Source organism: Capra hircus, chromosome 16 (genome assembly GCF_001704415.2).
Source record: "Capra hircus breed San Clemente chromosome 16, ASM170441v1, whole genome shotgun sequence".
Taxonomy (NCBI): Eukaryota; Metazoa; Chordata; class Mammalia; order Artiodactyla; family Bovidae; genus Capra; species Capra hircus.
The window spans coordinates 4,444,320-4,463,111 of record NC_030823.1 but is presented as its reverse complement, the minus strand read 5'-3'; positions in this window follow the sequence as shown (position 1 = coordinate 4,463,111).

The following is an 18,792-nucleotide window of genomic DNA, read 5'->3' as shown; positions in this document are numbered from 1 at the left end:
GTTCATGTATTGCTAAAGCCTGTCTTGGAGAATTTTGAGCATTACTTTATGGGTGTTGGCATGTAAAGCAGAACAACATAAATTGTGTCCTTTGACCAGAGTAACCAAATCCTCATTTAGACCTTCTAAAAAGGTGGAGTTAAGCAAAAATCATTTTGCTGGTTAGAGAATGATTCAGGTGTCAAGCCTGAATATTGCAAAAACTTTTTTTTTCCCCCAATCTCCCACAATAACCTAGATTGATTCATTCAATCCTTGCTTTCATTGTTGAATCATTGTCCACTTTACAGTGTTTGAAGAATGCTGGGAGAGGTTTGAGCAATATTCGAGCTATTCCCTTCAGTACAAACCTCTGGATTACATGATTCAAAGTCCATTAAGGGGCATTTCCACCCTGCTTTCTATATTCATTCCCTTGCTTTGCTTTCAGAAACAAACAGCTGTATTAGTTTATATCGATCTGAAAACCCAGACTTCTAGGTCTGGATGGTTAATTCAAATTCCTTAGTAAATCCCAAAGGATCCTGACTTGGATCGGGAAATTCCTTGGCTAAGGCCTTAAATGCTGTTCGAGTCCAGGGTATACAGATTAGAACCGAGGATGACACATCTCTCCTGCAATGATTTCCCCTCAAGGAAGCTATAATCAGTTCTGCCTTTTTGTATTTAATCCTCCTTTGCTGGGCAAAAGGGAGCAGCAGGAAGTGGAAGAGTTGGAAGAGAAAATGACATCTTGGCCAGGCAGTTGAGATAGAAGAGGATACACAGAAGGAGCAGAGGGAGAGGCAGTGTCAGTGCTGGCCGCCTTCTTTAGTTCTGACACAGTTTCAAGCAATTTCTAGTTGGATTCCTGCAAAGAAGCTACATTATTGTTTCCGCTTTTAAAAGCGTCTAGATGCCAAAGTAAACATTCCATTCAGTCTGCTTGATTTTATAACCAGCTTTTTCTAACTGTGCATGTCAAAATAACAATTTTGGAATATTAACAGTCCTCCAGTTTGGCCATTTTAGATAGAGATCTTTAGTATAATTTCCCCAGTTTGTTACATAGTTTCAAGTACAAGTCTTGTAGCACTGGATGGAGTGTTAGAGGCTGCTTTCTCATGTTCCTTGTTTCTGTTTGACAGGCTCTATTTCCCACTTTTAGCTGAATTTGTAATAGATGAAATTCACTAGTGAGATTGTGTGGTGGGCCAGTGTGCTGTTTGTGAGCTTAACTCCTCTCGGAGTCAGCCCAGAGCTGCTTCAGCCCTCTTATGTGTCTCAGTACCTCCCTTCAGCAGTTCAAGACCACGACAGGTTCTCAGTTCACCAAATGACCAATTTTTTTTTTTTTTACTTAATTTGTATTTATTTATTTTAATTGGAGCCTAATTACTTTACAATATTGCGGTGGTTTTTGCCATACATAAACATTAATCAGCATTAGGTATACATATGTCCCCTCCCTCTTGAACCACCCCCACCCCCCAGCACCTCCCCCCGCCCCCCCCCGCCACTTCCTGACCCATCCTACTCTTCCAGGTTGTCCCACAGCTTTGGGTTTCCTGCATCACACATCAAACTCCCACTGGCTACCTATTTTACACACAGTAATGTATATGTTTCAGTGCTATTCTCCCAAATCATCCCACCCTCTCCTTCCCACACTGTGTTCAAAATGTCTGTGTCTCCTTTGCTGCCCTACAAGTAGGATCATCAGTACTATCCTTCTAGATTTCATATATATGTGTTCATTTAGAACATTTGTCTTTTTCTTTCTGACTTGCTTCACTCTGTATAATAGGCTCTAGGCTTATCCACCTCATTTGAACCGACTCAAATGTGTTCCCTTTTTATAGCTGAGTAATATTCCTTTGCCTGGAGGAGGCATGGCAACCCACTCCAATATTCTTGCCTGGAGAATCCTACTGACAGAAGAGCCTGGCAGGTTATGGTCCATAATGTCACAAAGAGTTGGACATGACTGAAGTGACTTAGCAGCAGCAGCGATATTCCATTGTGTATATGTGCAATAACTTCCTTATCTGAATGGCCACTTCTTATCTGTGACCCCTGGACAAGCAAGTGTTTTAATGAATGAGTGGGTTTCCCTGTAGGAGCACTGCATGATATGATGACTTGGCTTCCACCACTCCCGTCAATTTCTCAGTCACCTGAGAAAACCATAACTGGCTAGAAAGAGTCTTGTCCCTTTTCTTCAGAGCAAAGCTATCATTAGTATCTTCACCTTTATCCCATAAAACTCTATTAAGGCAGCTGGATTGAGGGACATAATCAGATCAGGAAAGGCATCTTTCCTAACTACTCAGCACATACCACTCAGTCTTCTATGACTGAGCAACCTTGATATCTTTCAACTGAGCCCTGGGTATTCCTCACTGTCTTTCAATCAGGGCTCCCTGGCATCTTTCAGCCAGCCCCCCCACCCAAGTATCTTTCAATTGGGTGGTAATTCCACTGTATCTTTCAACTGAGCCCCATTCAATGTCTAGACCATAAGTGGGTATGCCCTAGTATATTTCAACTGCCACCCCCCCCAGTATCTTTTAACTGGGAGGGGGCAGGCAACCTGCTCCACTGCCAAATAAAACTCAGGATCACCAACAAATATGGTAGATCTGAGAACCAGGAGAGACTTACCAAATTCATCTGGACTCTCTGAGGAGATGGATGGGTACCAGGGGCTGCTGCTGGTACCAAAGCTCCAGTTACTCATAGACTTCAGGTCACTTCATCAGTCATTATAACTGTTGACTTTATGCACAATATGAGAGTAGTGAGTTAAGCTTTCTTTGGAGCCATATGAGGACTGCAGCCTGACAGACAGAACCTCCAGAAACTGAGAAACTGTTCCATAGAAGTAGGAGGGAAGGACAGTATATATGTGATTTTGGTAAAGGAGGAGTACATGAAACCAAGCATGTTTTTTAAGAAAGTTTCTGCTTGTCTTGTGAAGCTTCTTCTAGTCATGAGAAGCAGTAGTCACCATAAAGGATTTTAGTGTTTTTCTAGATATGAGGAAATACAAGAAATCGACTCATAAAATTTCAATCAAAAATGGACACAATAAAGGACAGAAATGGTATGACCTAACAGAAGCAGAAGATATTAAGAAGAGGTGGCAAGAATACACAGAACTATACAAAAAAGATCTTCATGACCCAGATAATCATGATGGTGTGATCACTCAGCTAAAGCCAGACATGCTGGAATGTGAAGTCAAGTGGGCCTTAGGAAGCATCACTACAAACAAAGCTAATGGAGGTGATGGAATTCCAGCTGAGCTATTTCAGGTCCTAAAAGATGATGCTTTAAAAGGGCTGCACTCAATATGCCAGCAAATTTGGGAAAGTCAGCCCCAGGACTCAAAGAGGTCCATTTTCATTCAAATCCCAAACAAAGGCAATGCCAAAGAATGTTCAAGGTACCACACAATTGCACTCATCTCATATCCTAGCCAAGTAATGCTCAACATTTTCTAAGCCAGGCTACAAGAGTACACAAACCATGAACTTCCAGATGTTCAAGCTGGATTTAGAAAAGGCAGAGGAACCAGAAATCAAACTGCCAACATTTGTTGGATCATCAAAAAAAGCAAGAGTTTCAGCAAAACATCTACTTCTGCTTTATTGACTATGCCAAAGCCTTTAACTGTGTGAATCACAACAAACTGTGGAAAATTCTTCAAAAGATGGGAATACCAGACCACCTGACCTGCCTCCTGAGAAATCTATATGCAGGTCAAGAAACAACAGTTCAAACTGGACATGCAACAACAGACTGTTTCCAAATCGGGAAAGGAGTACATCAAGGCTGTATATTGTCACCTTGTTTATTTAACTCACATGCAAAATATATCATGCAAAATGCCAGGCTGAATGAAGCACAAGCTAGAATGAAGGTTTCCAGGAGAAATATCAATAACCTCAGATATGCAGATGACACCACCTTTATGGCAGAAAGCAAAGAAGAACTAAAGAGCCTCTTGATGAAAGCGGAAGAGAGTGAAAAAGTTGGCTTAAAACTCAACATTCAGAGAACTAAGATCATGGCTTCTGGTCCCATCACTTCATGGCAAATAGATGCGGAAATAATGGAAACAGTGAGGGACTTTATTTTGCAGGGGTCCAAAATCACTGCAGTTGGTGATTGCAGCCATAAAATTAAAAGACACTTACTCCTTGGAAGGAAAGTCATGACCAAGCTAGAAATCACATTAAAAAGCAGAGACATTACTTTGCCAATAATGGTCAGTCTAGTCAAAGCTATGGTTTTCCCAAGGCTGCTGTTAAGTCACTTCAGTCGTCTCCGACTCTGTGCAACCCCATAGATGGCAGCCCACCAGGTTCCCCTGTTCCTGGGATTCTCCAGGCAAGACCACTGGTGTGGGTTGCCATTTCCTTCTCCAATGCATGAAAGTGAAAAATGAAAGGGAAGTCACTCAGTCTTGTCCGACTCTTGGCGACCCCATGGGCTGCAGCCCACCAGGCTCATCCGTCCATGGGATTTTCCAGGCAAGAGTACTGGAGTGGGGTGCCATCACCTTTTCTGGGTTTTCCCAGTAGTCATGTGCGGATGTGAGAGTTGGACTATAAAGAAAGCTGAGCATCGAAAAATTGATGCTTTTGAACTGTGGTGTTGGAGAAGACCCTTGAAAGTCCCTTGGACAGCAAGAAGATCCAACCAGTCAATCCTAAAAGAAAGCAGTCCTGAATATTTATTGAAATGACTGATGCTGAAGCTGAAACTCCAATACTTTGGCCACCTGATGCGAAGAACTAACTCACTGGAAAAGACCCTGATGTGGGAAAGAATGGAGGCAGGAAGAGAAGGGAACGACAGAGGATGAGATGGTTGGATGGCATCACCAACTCGATGGACATGAGTTTGAGTAAGCTCTGGGATTGGTGATGGACAGGGAAGCCTGGCGTGCTGCATTCCATGGGGCCACAAGGGTTTAGACATGACCGAGCGACTGAAATGAACTGAACTGAACTGAACAAGAACTGGACCACAAAATCAGCTCCTGAGAATATCTAACAATCTGAAGACCTGCCCTGCCAGTTTTCTGGGAGAACAGAGTGCCTCATTTCATTTCTGTTCTCCACTCTGTCCTCCTTCAGAGGGGTGTTGGAAGTCGGCAACTATAGCAGCACATGATTTAATCCTGGTAGAGGTAGATGGCAAGCACCTATGGCAAGTGCCAGCTTGTGGTTGACCAGATCGATGGCAAAAATAAAGTCAGGAAATTCACTAATACGGGTATAGTTGATTGATTGTAAGCAAAAGTACCAAGGTAAAGCAGGAAGAAGGGTAGACTTTTCAACAAATGGTACCAGAGCAATTGGCCATTCATATGCAAAAAGAAAAAAAAGTGAAAGTTTGACTCTTAACTTTTACCATATGCAAATATTAATTCAAAATGGGTCATAGACATAAATATAAAACTAATTTGAGAATTACTAGCTAGTATAATATGCAGTCATTCCTCTATGTATATACCAGGGTCTAAGCTTTGTTATAGAACTCTATCTCTAACACACACCTGCCTGAACCACAGTCACTTAAGTCCTTGCAATGAGTTAATGCTAACTCACATTTTAATATATCATCTCAGTTTTATAAAGCAGTGGCCCCAGCTTCTTTCCCCACACACCGCACCCCCAGGTCACACAGCAGGAGGTGAGCAACAGGTGAATGGCAGGCAAGCAAGGGAAGCTTCATCTGCCCCCCACTGGTCACATTACCTGAACTGTCCCTGCCTCCCATCACCTCCCACCATAGAAAAATTGCTTTCCACAAAACTGATCCCCGGTGCCAAAAAGGTAGGAGACTGCTGTTATAAAGGCGTGATATGTTCAGCTTTTTAAAAAACTCATGAGCTGAGGTTGAAGGCATAATCTATTATGATATTCACTGTTCCTTATAAAATAACCCAAGAAATAAACTGCTTTTCTATTTTTATATCAGACCCAAAAAAGTTCTCCTATACAATAATGTTTTAACAATGAATGTAAATATTTGATCCATTATATTTCCCTCTTTTGCTTGATGTTGACTTTTAAAAAATTCACAATGTGAGGGTTGCAAGTTAAGTTTTATTTGGGTGAATGAGGACTACAGCCCAGGAAATAGCACCTTAGGCAGCTCTGAGAAACTGCTCCTAAGAAGCAGGGGAAAGGTCAGTATATATGAGATTTTGGTGAAGGGGGAATGCATGCAATCAAACACATATATTCCCAGGTTTCTACTGGTGTCGTGAAGCCTTTGCTAGTCACAGGGAATAGTCGTCACCATGAAGCAGTTTAGTGCTTTTCTAGATATGGGGTGATACAAGAACTGGGCTCATAAAATCAGCTCCTGAAAATGCCTATCTGCAGACCTGTCCTGCCAGTTTTCCCAAGCACAGAGTGCCTCATTTGTGCTCTCCACCCTGAACTCCTTTCAGTGGTGCTGAAGGTCAGCAGCTGTAGCAGCACATGATTTAATCCTTGGAGTACCTCCACAAGTACCCATGGCAAGTGGAAATTTGCAGCTGACACTGAAAATAAACTCAATCAAAATTACTATGTAAATTAAATTTTAGTAAATTTACTTCTATCTCTAATGACTAATTTTTCATTTTTATCTTAGCAAGCTTAAACTATGTATAGCTACTATTAATATAAACTGATATATTCCTTTTTAATTTTGAAATTATTATTTTTACTGCATAATGTGCTTAACTTTAAAAAAAGAAAACTACTGAAGAAAACTCTTTCGCAAGAAAAAATTTCAGTTATATAAATACACATCGTTTGTTATGTATAAGTGTTATAATGAGTGATATTTCATTTTATCTTTAAACCTAAAAATATCAGTATCAGAATGTTTATGACTTGCTAAAAATGATGGGAATACATGATTAGGAGCTATTCACATTCACTATTAGATCAGAGGAATTTTAAGGAAATCTTGCTCCTTTTGCGACCCTTTGCTTCCCTAAAGAGGCAGCAAAATGGCAGCTCAATTCAGTTTCCATTCACATAAAATGTTGTATCTGAAAGACTCTGATCCATCAGCTTTCTTCTCCCAGGCTCTCTTGTTAAATCTGAAGAAAGAATGGCAGATTCTTACAGTTTGTTTCCCTATAGTCAGAGAACAATATTCAGTGGTAGAATTTTTTTTCATTGATCTTTTGTTCAGCTGTGTTAGTACCAAAGTAGCATGTCATGTAACTTCATAGACTCTTTCTTCATGACATCCATTATTCAGCACATACTGTCCGCTAACCTCTAATGGAAATATAAAGATGAACTTAAGAAGAACAATTCCATTTAAAACAAGGAGATGAATGCAACTGCTCTACTTTCTAGGGATGGGAGCAATCATTTTAAGGAAGAAAGACAACAACCTTAGTGCTAAGTATGGGAAAGTAATGTTGCAGTGGAAATGAGTTGAGGACCTTAGGGAGAAGCAGAGAAGCAATAAGCTCATCTTCTTAATAAAGAAGCCAGCAAGATACTGGAGGATCCTTCTTGGAAGAAACTGAATAGTGTCAGAGAGGATATCAATAAACATCGATGCTTGGAGAGTCTGCTGAATGTATTATGGTAAAACTAAGCAGTTGAAACAAGAGTAGTAGTTCATATCTTTTTTCTGCAACAGTACAGAGGCAGAAGTGTATTCAGATTGGTCAGCAGCTTGTCCAAAGAGGTTATCAGGACCCTTCCTCTGTTGTTCCAACATCTCCAAGGATCTTGTCCCCATGGGCATGGTGGAAGTTCATTCACCAGCACCCTGTCAGCATTTCAGCCCTCAGAGTGTGAAAGAGGAAGTGGAAAGTAAGCAGCTTCCTTCTCAGGAAAGTGAGTAGGAAGCCACACCCAGTGGGAGGTTGTCCCAAGGGAAGTTTGGCTGAAGAGCCATTTGCCCTGCTAATATCTAAAGGGGTAAGAGTAGTTCTGTTATTTACAGGAGGCAGAAAATGCTACAAAACAACACCTCCATTATGCCCCCAACAAGAAAAAAAATAGCTCACTGCCTAATTTCCTCATGTACCTAGAACCTAAATCAGTTTTTGAGGGCCTCACCCTTGAAAATGAACATACAATCCAAAATTATCATCAACAGATGTTTGTGATGAATAGAAATTCCAAAGAAACTGTTATTAGTATTCTCTGAACTATGTGAGTAACCTGCACATATCTAAAGAACAGAATGTTTTTTAAAATGCTGTCAACATTTTATAAAATCAATACAATTATTAAAGTATAACATCAAGGATATATCTCCAAAGACCATGGGGGAGGGATGAGTCAGAGATGATGGTATAGGAGAAAATTATAGGATTGATAAAGAGGTTTGTTATCTGACTTATAGAATACCCATAAACTTTTTTAAAATGAAGAGAAATATGAAGAAACTATACCAAATATATAGAAGCTATACAAAATGTCCCTGAAAAAAAAAAATAATACAAATGTCCTTACAGAAGATTAGATATGAAAAAGTCCTATACAAGTAATAGTTAAAACGACTTCTGACTTTTTCATCGCAGTGTTGGAAGCTATCACACTTGAGAAGATCCTATCTTTAAAAGTTCTAAAAGAAACTTATTTTAAATCTAATTTTCTACATTCAGCAGAGTTATCACTCACATGTTCAGATGAAAAGAGTTGAAACATGAAGGAACTCAGTGCCTTACCTTATGTCATTTTCCTAAGCAGCTCCTTGAGGATGGCAATAGTGGTTAAGAACCCGCCTGCCAATGCAGGAGACAAAAGAGATGCGGGTTTGATCCCTGGGTCAGGAAGATCCCCTGGAGGAGGGCATGACAACCCACTCCAGCATTCTTGCCTGAAGATTCCATGGACAGAAGAGCCTGGTGGGCTGCGGTCCATGGGGTCACAGAGTCGGATATGACTGAAGTGCCTTAGCACACATGTATCATTTCCTAAGCAGCTCCTTGAAGATGTACTCCAGGAAAATGAGGAAATAAATTACTAAGGAGGAGAACCTGAAGCCAAGAAGCTCAAACAGAGTAGGGAGGCAAGTATACAGACATGAGAGTACCCACTTCTGCTGAAGAGTATAAGAGACAGAGTCAAAGTCCTGTCAGCATCACCAGAGCCCTACCACTTCAGCACACTCTGAACAGTTTCTTAAAGCCTGTGTATCTGCTCTGTTATGCCCAGGGTTTTTCCAGAGCCTATGAAGGCTACTCTGACAGCTTGCAAAACAGGTCAAAAGTATCAGGCAATTAGCACTTCCCAAAGGCAAACCTTAACATCTATGAGGGATGGAAGACATTGTACCAATACAATACCTCATCCCTTGCCTTTGAGAGAGATAACCCTCAGGTATGTGTTTGACACCCTTTATAGGTTTCCCATGGGTTTAGATTCCAGTCACCCACAGAGGCAGGTGGCTTGACGATGCAGCTCTTTTTGGCCACCTTCTCGTCTGCTCATTATCTCACTCAATTTCTTAAATACTCATAAACATACTTTAAGCACCTACATAAAATCTACCAAGTATTTCTGAATATATAACACCTAAAACATCAGGTATCTATCACTAGATGAACTCACAAGTGAGTTTTTGCTGCAGAATACACTGATACGCTACAATATAAAATAGGAAATAGTTTTTCATCCTCCTCTCTAAAAACTTTATTCTGATATAAATAAGCAATGAAATGCCTTGCTTAAGATATAAAACTAATTCAAAAAGCAATTAAAAGAAAATAAGCAAGGAAGTGTTGCTTAAAAAATATTATCAATGATTAAAAACTTTTCAGAGGCTTGGTAGCAAGAGAAGGGGTCTGGGAAGAGGGTATAGTCACTCATTTTGGTGGGAGGTGAGAATTAATGAGAGCCAGTGAGTGAAACAGTAAGTGTCTGATAATTATCTATATCTAACTTTAAGGAACTAGTCAACACCCTCTTCTCCAGGCCATGCAGACTTTGTAAGTACATGGAAAACACCACTCAGGAAGTCACAGACGTAAAATGGACATCTGTTTGAATTTCCTTTTCTCACAATAATGCAGACCCTGCTAACATATGCTGCCAATTCATTTCTTGCTTTTGCTTTTCATGTAGTAAATCTGCCCACCTCCTGATAAGGCAATAGGAATTATTTTCCATATGTTCTAAAAGTTACTTTTAATATTTTAAATTAAATTATCCAGGTTCCTTTCCTTCCCTTTCACCAATTATCAGTGAGCATCACACTGAACCCTTCTGGTTAGTTCTGATGAGGCTTTTCTAGGCCACTTAGTCTCAATACATTCTAAACAGTATCTTCCACTCTCAATTTTATTTTCAATGAAAAATGTAGAGAAATGATATTGGAAATGCACAAAACGCTTAGTGAGAGCAGAAAGACGATCAATTGTGAATCGTCTGAGGCACTATGGGGACTCATCCGGTATCCTTATGCCCAAAATGAAAAAGGGAAACTCAAAGAATTGTGCTAGAGCCAGCAAAAACATGCAATGAAGAGGCCTGATAAAGGGAAGTGAGAGATTTGAAAAGACATAAAAAGTGATGAACAGGATCATCACAACATATCATATCACTTTTCTGTATGATATCTACATAACCAGATAGAAAAGACAGCTAGCTGTAGAATAGGCCATCTCTGCTCCACTCATATTCTTACCCTGGGGGTCACTGCAAACAGCCCTTTAGATATCATGCCTTCCACTGTTGGCATTTTCAGAAGGGTGTTAAGCTGGCACCCACAGTGCAAGTCAGATGTCCCGGAAGATAGTGTTGCTGGAGCAAGCCTGTTCCAATGAGGGAAGAGGGGTTGGACAAATACCTCAGGTCCATTTTTAAGTTGTTTTAATGAACCTCCATACTGTTCTCCCTAGTGGCTCTACCAATTTACATTCCCACCAACAATATATGAGTGTTCCCTTTTCTCCACACATTTTCCAGCACTTGTTATTTATACACTTTTTGTTGATGGCCCCTTATATCTCACTGTCGTTTTGAGGTGCATTTCTCTAATAATTAGCAGTAGTGAGCATCTTTCCATCTGAGCTTTGGGCATCTGTATCTCTTATTTGAATAAATGTCTATTGAGATTTTCTGCCTAATGAGAGAGTTTATTCTGAGGTTGGTTGATAGGAAGTCCAGGGCCCTTGAGGAGTAGGAGGCAAACATTTTCTACATTCCTTCACCTTAGTCACATAGGATGTTTTTCTTAAGCTCTGGGTTTCTATGGTAACAAACTATTTCACCTGAAATTAGCTTTCTTTATGCCCAGAGCTAATGATTATTCATCAAAACAATACATCTTGGAAATGTTTTTACTAGGCTTTATGTTAATCATTATAATTCAAACCAATATATCTTATTTGGAAACCTACTTTTCTTCAAAAACCTATGCCCTTGATTATATGGATACAAAATATCTCATGCAGAGACATCTTATCCTGAGACTGTTTTCCTTGGTTGATCTTATGTTGATGTTGTTGCAAGACGTATGTTGTGGGAGAGAAGCCTGGTAAAACTTTCACAGCTTTGAGGTATTTCTTTGATCTATATTTAGCAGTCCACTAAAAAAGTGTATAACGCCCCACCTAAACTAGTGATGGTGGATACTCTTCTACCCCCTTCCAGTGCCTTTTGCTGGAAGATTTTCTCTATCCTTTCACTTTAATAAAATCTCCGCTACATAAACCTCTGAGTGACTGAGGCCACGTCTTTGGTCCCAGAGTGAATTCTTCTCTTTCAGAGACCACGAATCTGACACCGTTCACTGTGAGCTATATTTTTTTATTGGGTTGAGTTTCTTTTTTTTATTAAGCTGTATGCACTATTTGTATGTTTTGGAGATGAATCCCTTATCATGCAAGTCATTTTCAAATATTTTCTCGCATTCTGTACGTTGTATTTTCACTACGGTTTCCATTGCTGTGTACAGCTTTTAAGTTTAATTAGGTCCCATTTGTTTATTTTTGTTATTTCTCTTACTCTAGGACAGGAATCCAAAAAGATACTGCTGCATTTCATGTCAAAGTTCTGCCTAGGTACCCTCTAGGAGTTTTATAGTATCCAGTCTTATGTTTAGGTCTTTAATCCATTTTGAGTTTAGTTTTGTGTGTGCTGTTAGAGAATGTTCTAATTTCATTCTTTCATATGTCACTAGCCAGTTTTCCCAGCACCGTTTCTTAAAGAGACTGTCTTTTCTCCATTGTATACTCTTGCCTCCTTTGTGGTAGATTAATTGACCATAGGTGCATGGGTTTATTTCTGAGATATCTATCCTGTTCCATTGGCTTACATGTCTGTTTTTATGCCAGTACTTTTTAAACTGCTGTAACTTTGTTGCATAGTCTGAAATCAGGGAGCCTCCAAACTACGTTTTCCTTTTTCAAGATTGCTTTGGCTATTTGGGTTCTTTTGTGTTTGCATATAAATTTTAAAATGTTTTGTTCTAGTTTTATGAAAAATGATCCTGGTAATTTGATGGGGATTTCCCTTATGATTATATAGTGGAAGTGAGAAATAGATTTAAGGGCCTAGATCTGATAGATAGAGTGCCTGATGAACTATGGAATGAGGTTCATGACATTGTACAGGAGACAAGGATCAAGACCATCTCCATGGAAAAGAAACGCAAAAAAAGCGAAATGGCTGTCTGGGTAGGCCTTACAAATAGCTGAGAAAAGAAGAGAGGTGAAAAGCAAAGGAGAAAAGGAAAGATATAAGCATCTGAATGCAGAGTTCCAGAGAATAGCAAGAAGAGATAAGAAAGCCTTCTTCAGTGATCAATGCAAAGAAATAGAGGAAAAGAACAGAATGGGAAAGACTAGAGATCTCTTCAAGAAAATCAGAGATACCAAGGGAACATTTCATGCAAAGATGGGCTAGATAAAGGACAGAAATGGTCTGGACCTAACAGAAGCAGAAGATATTAAGAAGAGGTGACAAGAATACACAGAAGAACTGTATAAAAAAGATCTTCATGATCCAGATAATCATGATGGTGTGATCACTAATCTAGAGCCAGACATCTTGGAATGTGAAGTCAAGTGGGCCTTGGAATGCATCGCTATGAACAAAGCTAGTGGAGGTGATGGAATTCCAGTTGCGCTATTTCAAATCCTGAAAGATGATGCTGTAAATGTGCTGCATTCAATATGCCAGCAAATTTGGAAAAGTCAGCAGTGGCCACAGGACTGGAAAATGTCAGTTTTCATTCCAATCCCAAGGAAAGGCAAGGCCAAAGAATGCTCAAACTACCACACAATTGCACTCATCTCACACCCCAGCAAAGTAATGCTCAAAATTCTCCAAGCCAGGCTTCAGCAATACGTGAGCCGTGAACTTCCTGATGTTCAAGGCTGGTTTTAGAAAAGGCAGAGGAATCAGAGGTCAAATTGCCAACATCTACTGAATCATTGAAAAAGCAGGAGAGTTCCAGAAAAACATCTATTTCTGCTTTATTGACTATGCCAAAGCCTTTGACTGTGTGGATCACAATAAACTGTGGAAAATTCTGAAAAGAGATGAAATACCAGACCACCTAACCTGCCTCTTGAGAAATCCGTATGCAGGTCAGAAAGCAGTAGTTCGAACTGGACATGGAACAACAGACTGGTTCCAAAGAGGAAAAAGAGTACATCAAGGCTGTATATTGTCACCCTGCTTATTTAACTTCTAAGCAGAGTACATCATGAGAAATGCTGGACTGGAAGAAACACAAGCTGGAATCAACATTGTCAGGAGAAATATCAATAACCTCAGATATGCAAATGACACCACCCTTATGGCAGAAAGTGAAGAGGAACTAAAAAGCCTCTTGATGAAAGTGAAAGAAGAGAGTGAAAAAGTTGGCCTAAAGCTCAACATTCAGAAAACGAAGATCATGGCATCTGGTCCCATCACTTCATGGAAAATAGATGGGGAAACAGTGGAGACAGTGTCAGACTTTTTGGGGGGGGTGGGGGGGGGGGCTCCAAAGTCACTGCAGATGGTGACTGCAGCCATGAAATTAAAAGATGCTTACTCCTTCAAAGAAAAGTTATGACCAACCTAGATAGTGTATTCAAAACCAGAGACATTACTTTGCCGACTAAGGTCCAGCTAGTCAAGGCTATGGTTTTTCCAGTAGTCATGTATGGATGTGAGAGTTGGACTGTGAAGAAGGCTGAGCGCTGAAGAATTGATGCTTTTGAACTGTGGTGTTGGAGAAGACTCTTGAGAGTCCCTTGGACTGCAAGGAGATCCAACCAGTCCATTCTGAAGGAGATCAGCCCTGGGATTTCTTTGGAAGGAATGATACTAAAGCTGAAACTCTAGTACTTTGGCCAACTCATGAGAAGGGTTGACTCATTGGAAAAGACTCTGATGCTGGGAGGGATTGGGGGCAGGAGGAGAAGGGGACGACAGAGGATGAGATGGCTGGATGGCATCACTGACTCGATGGATGTGAGTCTGAGTGGACACCGGGTGATGGTGATGGACAGGGAGGCCTGGCATGCTGTGATTCATGGGGTTGCAAAGAGTCGGACACGACTGAGCGACTGAACTGAACTGAACTGAACTTCACAGAATATATAGACTGCCTTGGGTAGTACAATCAATATTGATTGATCCAATCCAAAAATATATCTTTCCTTCAGTTTATGTCATCTTTGACTCTTTTTGGCAGTGTCTGATAGTTTTCAGAGTACAGATCTTGTCCTTCCTTAGATAGATTTATTCATGGGTGTTTTATTCTTTTTGACGCAATAAGTGAGGTTGTATCCTTCCTTTCTCTTTCTGATTTTTCATTGTTAGTATATAGATGCACCAGATTTCTGTGTATATAATCCTGCAATCTCACTCCTGGGCATATGTCTAGAAAAAATCATAATTCAAAAAGACTAATTCACCCCAATATTAATTGTTGCACTGCTCACAATAGCCAAGACATGGAAGCAAACTAAATATCCATTGACAGGTGAATTGATAAAGATATGGTATATTTATATAGTGGAATAGTACTCAGCCATAGAAGAATGAAATAGTGCCATTTGTAGCAACATGGGTGGACATAGAGATTATAATACTAAGTGAAATAAGCCAGACAGAAAAAGACAAATATCATATGATATCACTTATATGGGGAATCTGAAAAAGATTTATACAAATTAACTTATAAGCAGAACAAAAAGAGATCCACAGACATAGAAAGCAAATTTATGGTTACCAAAGGAGGAGGAGGGGTGAGGGATAAATTAGGAGTCTGAGATTAATATATACATACTACTATATATAACTCAGACTTAAATTGAAGAAAGTAAGGAAAACCACTAGACCATTCATGTATGACCTAAATCAAATCCATATGATTACACAGTGGAAGTGACAAATAGATTCAAGGGACTAGATCTGATAGACAGAATGCCTGAAGAATTATGGTCGGAAGTTTGTTACATTGTACAGGAGGCTTTGATCAAGACCATCCCCAAGAAAAAGAAATGTAAAAAGGCAAAATGGTTGTATGAGGAGGCCTTACAAATGCTGAGAAAAGAAGAGAAGCAAAAGGCAAAGGAGAAAAGGAAAGATATACTCACCTGAATGCAGAGTTCCAGAGAAAAGCAAGGAGAGATAAGAAAGCCTTCCTCAGTGATCAGTGCAAAGAAATAGAGGAAAACAAGAGAATGGCAAAGACTAGAGATCGCTTCAAGAAAATCAGAGATACCAAGGGAACATTTCATGCAAAGATGGACAAAATAAAAGACAGAAACAGAAGCAGAAGACATTAAGAAGAGGTTGCAAGAACACACAGAACTTACAGAAAAGATCTTAATGACCCAGATAACCACGATGGTGTGATCACTCATCTAGAGTCAGACATCCTGGAATGTGAATTCAAGTGGGCCTTAGGAAGAATCACTATGAACAGAGCTAGTGGAGGTGATGGAATTCCAGCTGAGCTATTCAGGTCCTAAAAGATGATGCTGTAAAAGGGCTGCACTCAATCTACCAGCAAATTTGGAAAACTAACAGTGGCCATGGGACTGGAAAGGATCACTTTTCATTACAATCCCAAAGAAAGGCAATGCCAAAGAATGCTCAAACTACCACACAATTGCACTCATCTCACATGCTAGCAAAGTAATGCTCAAAATTCTCCAAGAAAGGTTTCAACAGTAGGAGAACTGAGAATTTTCAGATGTTCAAGCTGGATTTAGGAAAGACAGAGGAACCAGAGATCAAATTGCCAACATCCATCAGATCATAGAAAAAGCAAGAGAATTCCAGAAAAACATCTACTTCTGCTTCATTGACTATGCCAAACCCTTTGACTGTGTGGATCATAGAAAACTGGAAAATCCTTCAAGAGATAGGAATACCTTACCTGCCTTCTGAAAAATCTGCATGCAGGTCAAGAACCAACAGTTATGGAACAACATGGAACAACAGACTGGTTCAAAATTGGGAAAGGAGAATTTCAAAGCTATATGTTGTCACCTTGGTTATTTAACTTCTATGCAGAGCCTATCATGCAAAAGGCCAGGCTGAATGAAGCACAAGCTGGAATCAAGATTGCCAGGAGAAATACCAATAACCTCAGATATGCAAATGACATCATCCTTATGGGAGAAAGTGAAGAGGAACTAAATAGCCTCTTGCCAAAAGTGAAAGAGGATAGTGAAAAAGCTGGTTTAAAGCTCAACATTCAAAAAGCTAAGATCATGACATCTGGTCCCATCACTTCACAGCAAGTAGATGGGGGAACAATGGAAACAGTGACATACTTTACTTTCCTGGACTCCAAAGTCAGTGCAGATGTTGACTGCAGCCATGAAATTAAAAGATGCTTGCCCCTTGGAAGAAAAGCTATGACCAACCTGGACAGCATATTAAAAAGCAGAGACATCACTTTGCAGACAAAGGTCTGTCTAGTCAAAGCTGTGGTTTTTCCAGTAGTCATGTATGGATGTGAGAGTTGGACTATAAAGAAACCTGAGCGCTGAAGAATTGATGCTGTTGAACTGTGGTGTTGGAGAAGACTCTTGAGAGTCCCTTGGACAGCAAGAAGATCAAACTAGTCAATCCTAAAGGAAATCAGTCCTGAATATTAATTGGAAGGATTGATGCTGAAGCTGAAACTCGAATACTTCAGTCACACAATGCCAAGAAGTGACTCATTGGAAAAGATCCTGATGTTGGGAAAGATTGAAGGCAAGAGGAGAAGGGGATGAGAAAGAATGAGATGATTGAATGGCATCACTGATTCAATGGACATGAGTTTGAGCAAGCTCTGGGAGTTGGTGATGGACGGGGAAGCCTGGCATGCTGCAGTCCATGGCGTTGCAAAGAGTCGGACAGGACTGAGTGACTGAACTAAACTGATATATAAAATAGAAAACCAAGAAGGACATACTGTATAGCACAGGAAACTATATTCAGTATTTTTTAACAACCTATAAAAGAAAAGAAACTGATATAGGGAAATACATATCTGTATAGATAGAAACAGATATAGATAGATACATACATATCTATATGTATACCTGAATCACTTTGCTATACACCTGAAATTAACAAAACATTGTAAACCAGCTATATTCCAACTAGAATTTTTTTCCCTTTTTTTTTCCCCTTAGTTTTTTATTTTTTAAATTTTAAAATCTTTAATTCTTACATGCGTTCCCAAACATGAACCCCCCTCCCACTTCCCTCCCCATAACATCTCTCTGGGTCATCCCCATGCACCAGCCCCAAGCATGCTGTATCCTGCGTCAGACATAGACTGGCGATTCAATTCTTACATGATAGTATACAGGTTAGAATGCCATTCTCCCAAATCATCCCACCCTCTCCCTCTTCCTCTTAGTCCAAAAGTCCGTTATACACATCTGTGTCTTTTTTCCTGTCTTGCATACAGGGTCGTCATTGCCATCTTCCTAAATTCCATATATATGTGTTAGTATACTGTATTGGTGTTTTTCTTTCTGGCTTACTTCACTCTGTATAATCGGCTCCAGTTTCATCCATCTCATTAGAACTGATTCAAATGAATTCTTTTTAACGGCTGAGTAATACTCCATTGTGTATATGTACCACAGCTTTCTTATCCATTCATCTGCTGATGGACATCTAGGTTGTTTCCATGTCCTGGCTATTATAAACAGTGCTGCGATGAACATTGGGGTACATGTGTCTCTTTCAATTCTGGTTTCCTCGGTGTGTATGCCCAGCAGTGGGATTGCTGGGTCATAAGGTAGTTCTATTTGCAATTTTTTAAGGAATCTCCACACTGTTCTCCATAGTGGCTGTACTAGTTTGCATTCCATTTTTTTAAATATACGTTTATTTATTTTAATTGGAGGTTAATTACTTTACAATATTGTATTGGTTTTGCCATACATCAACCTGTATCTGCCACAGGTATACACATGTTCCCCATCCTGAACCCCCCTCTCTCCTCCCTCCCCATACCATCCCTCTGGGTCGTGTCAGCGCACCAGCCCCAAGCATCCAGTATCATGCATTGAACCTGGGCTGGCCACTCATTTCATATATGATATTATACATGTTTCTAAAAAACTCCTGAAATCTCAATCGCCAGGAGTAGGTTCTCAGTTTTGTTCCATACATTCAGAAGGCACTCAGCATAGTGTAGTTCCTGTTAGCAACAACAATGATCCCCTCAAACTTGCTGCCTCTTTAGGCTGTCCTCCCTTCCCCATCTCACTACCTTTCTCTCATAGTGTTTTCCTGGATCAGAAACTAGACACTCACAAGTCTGTGACTCACAAGAACCAAAATAAATATCAGCCAAAATAATTCCTAG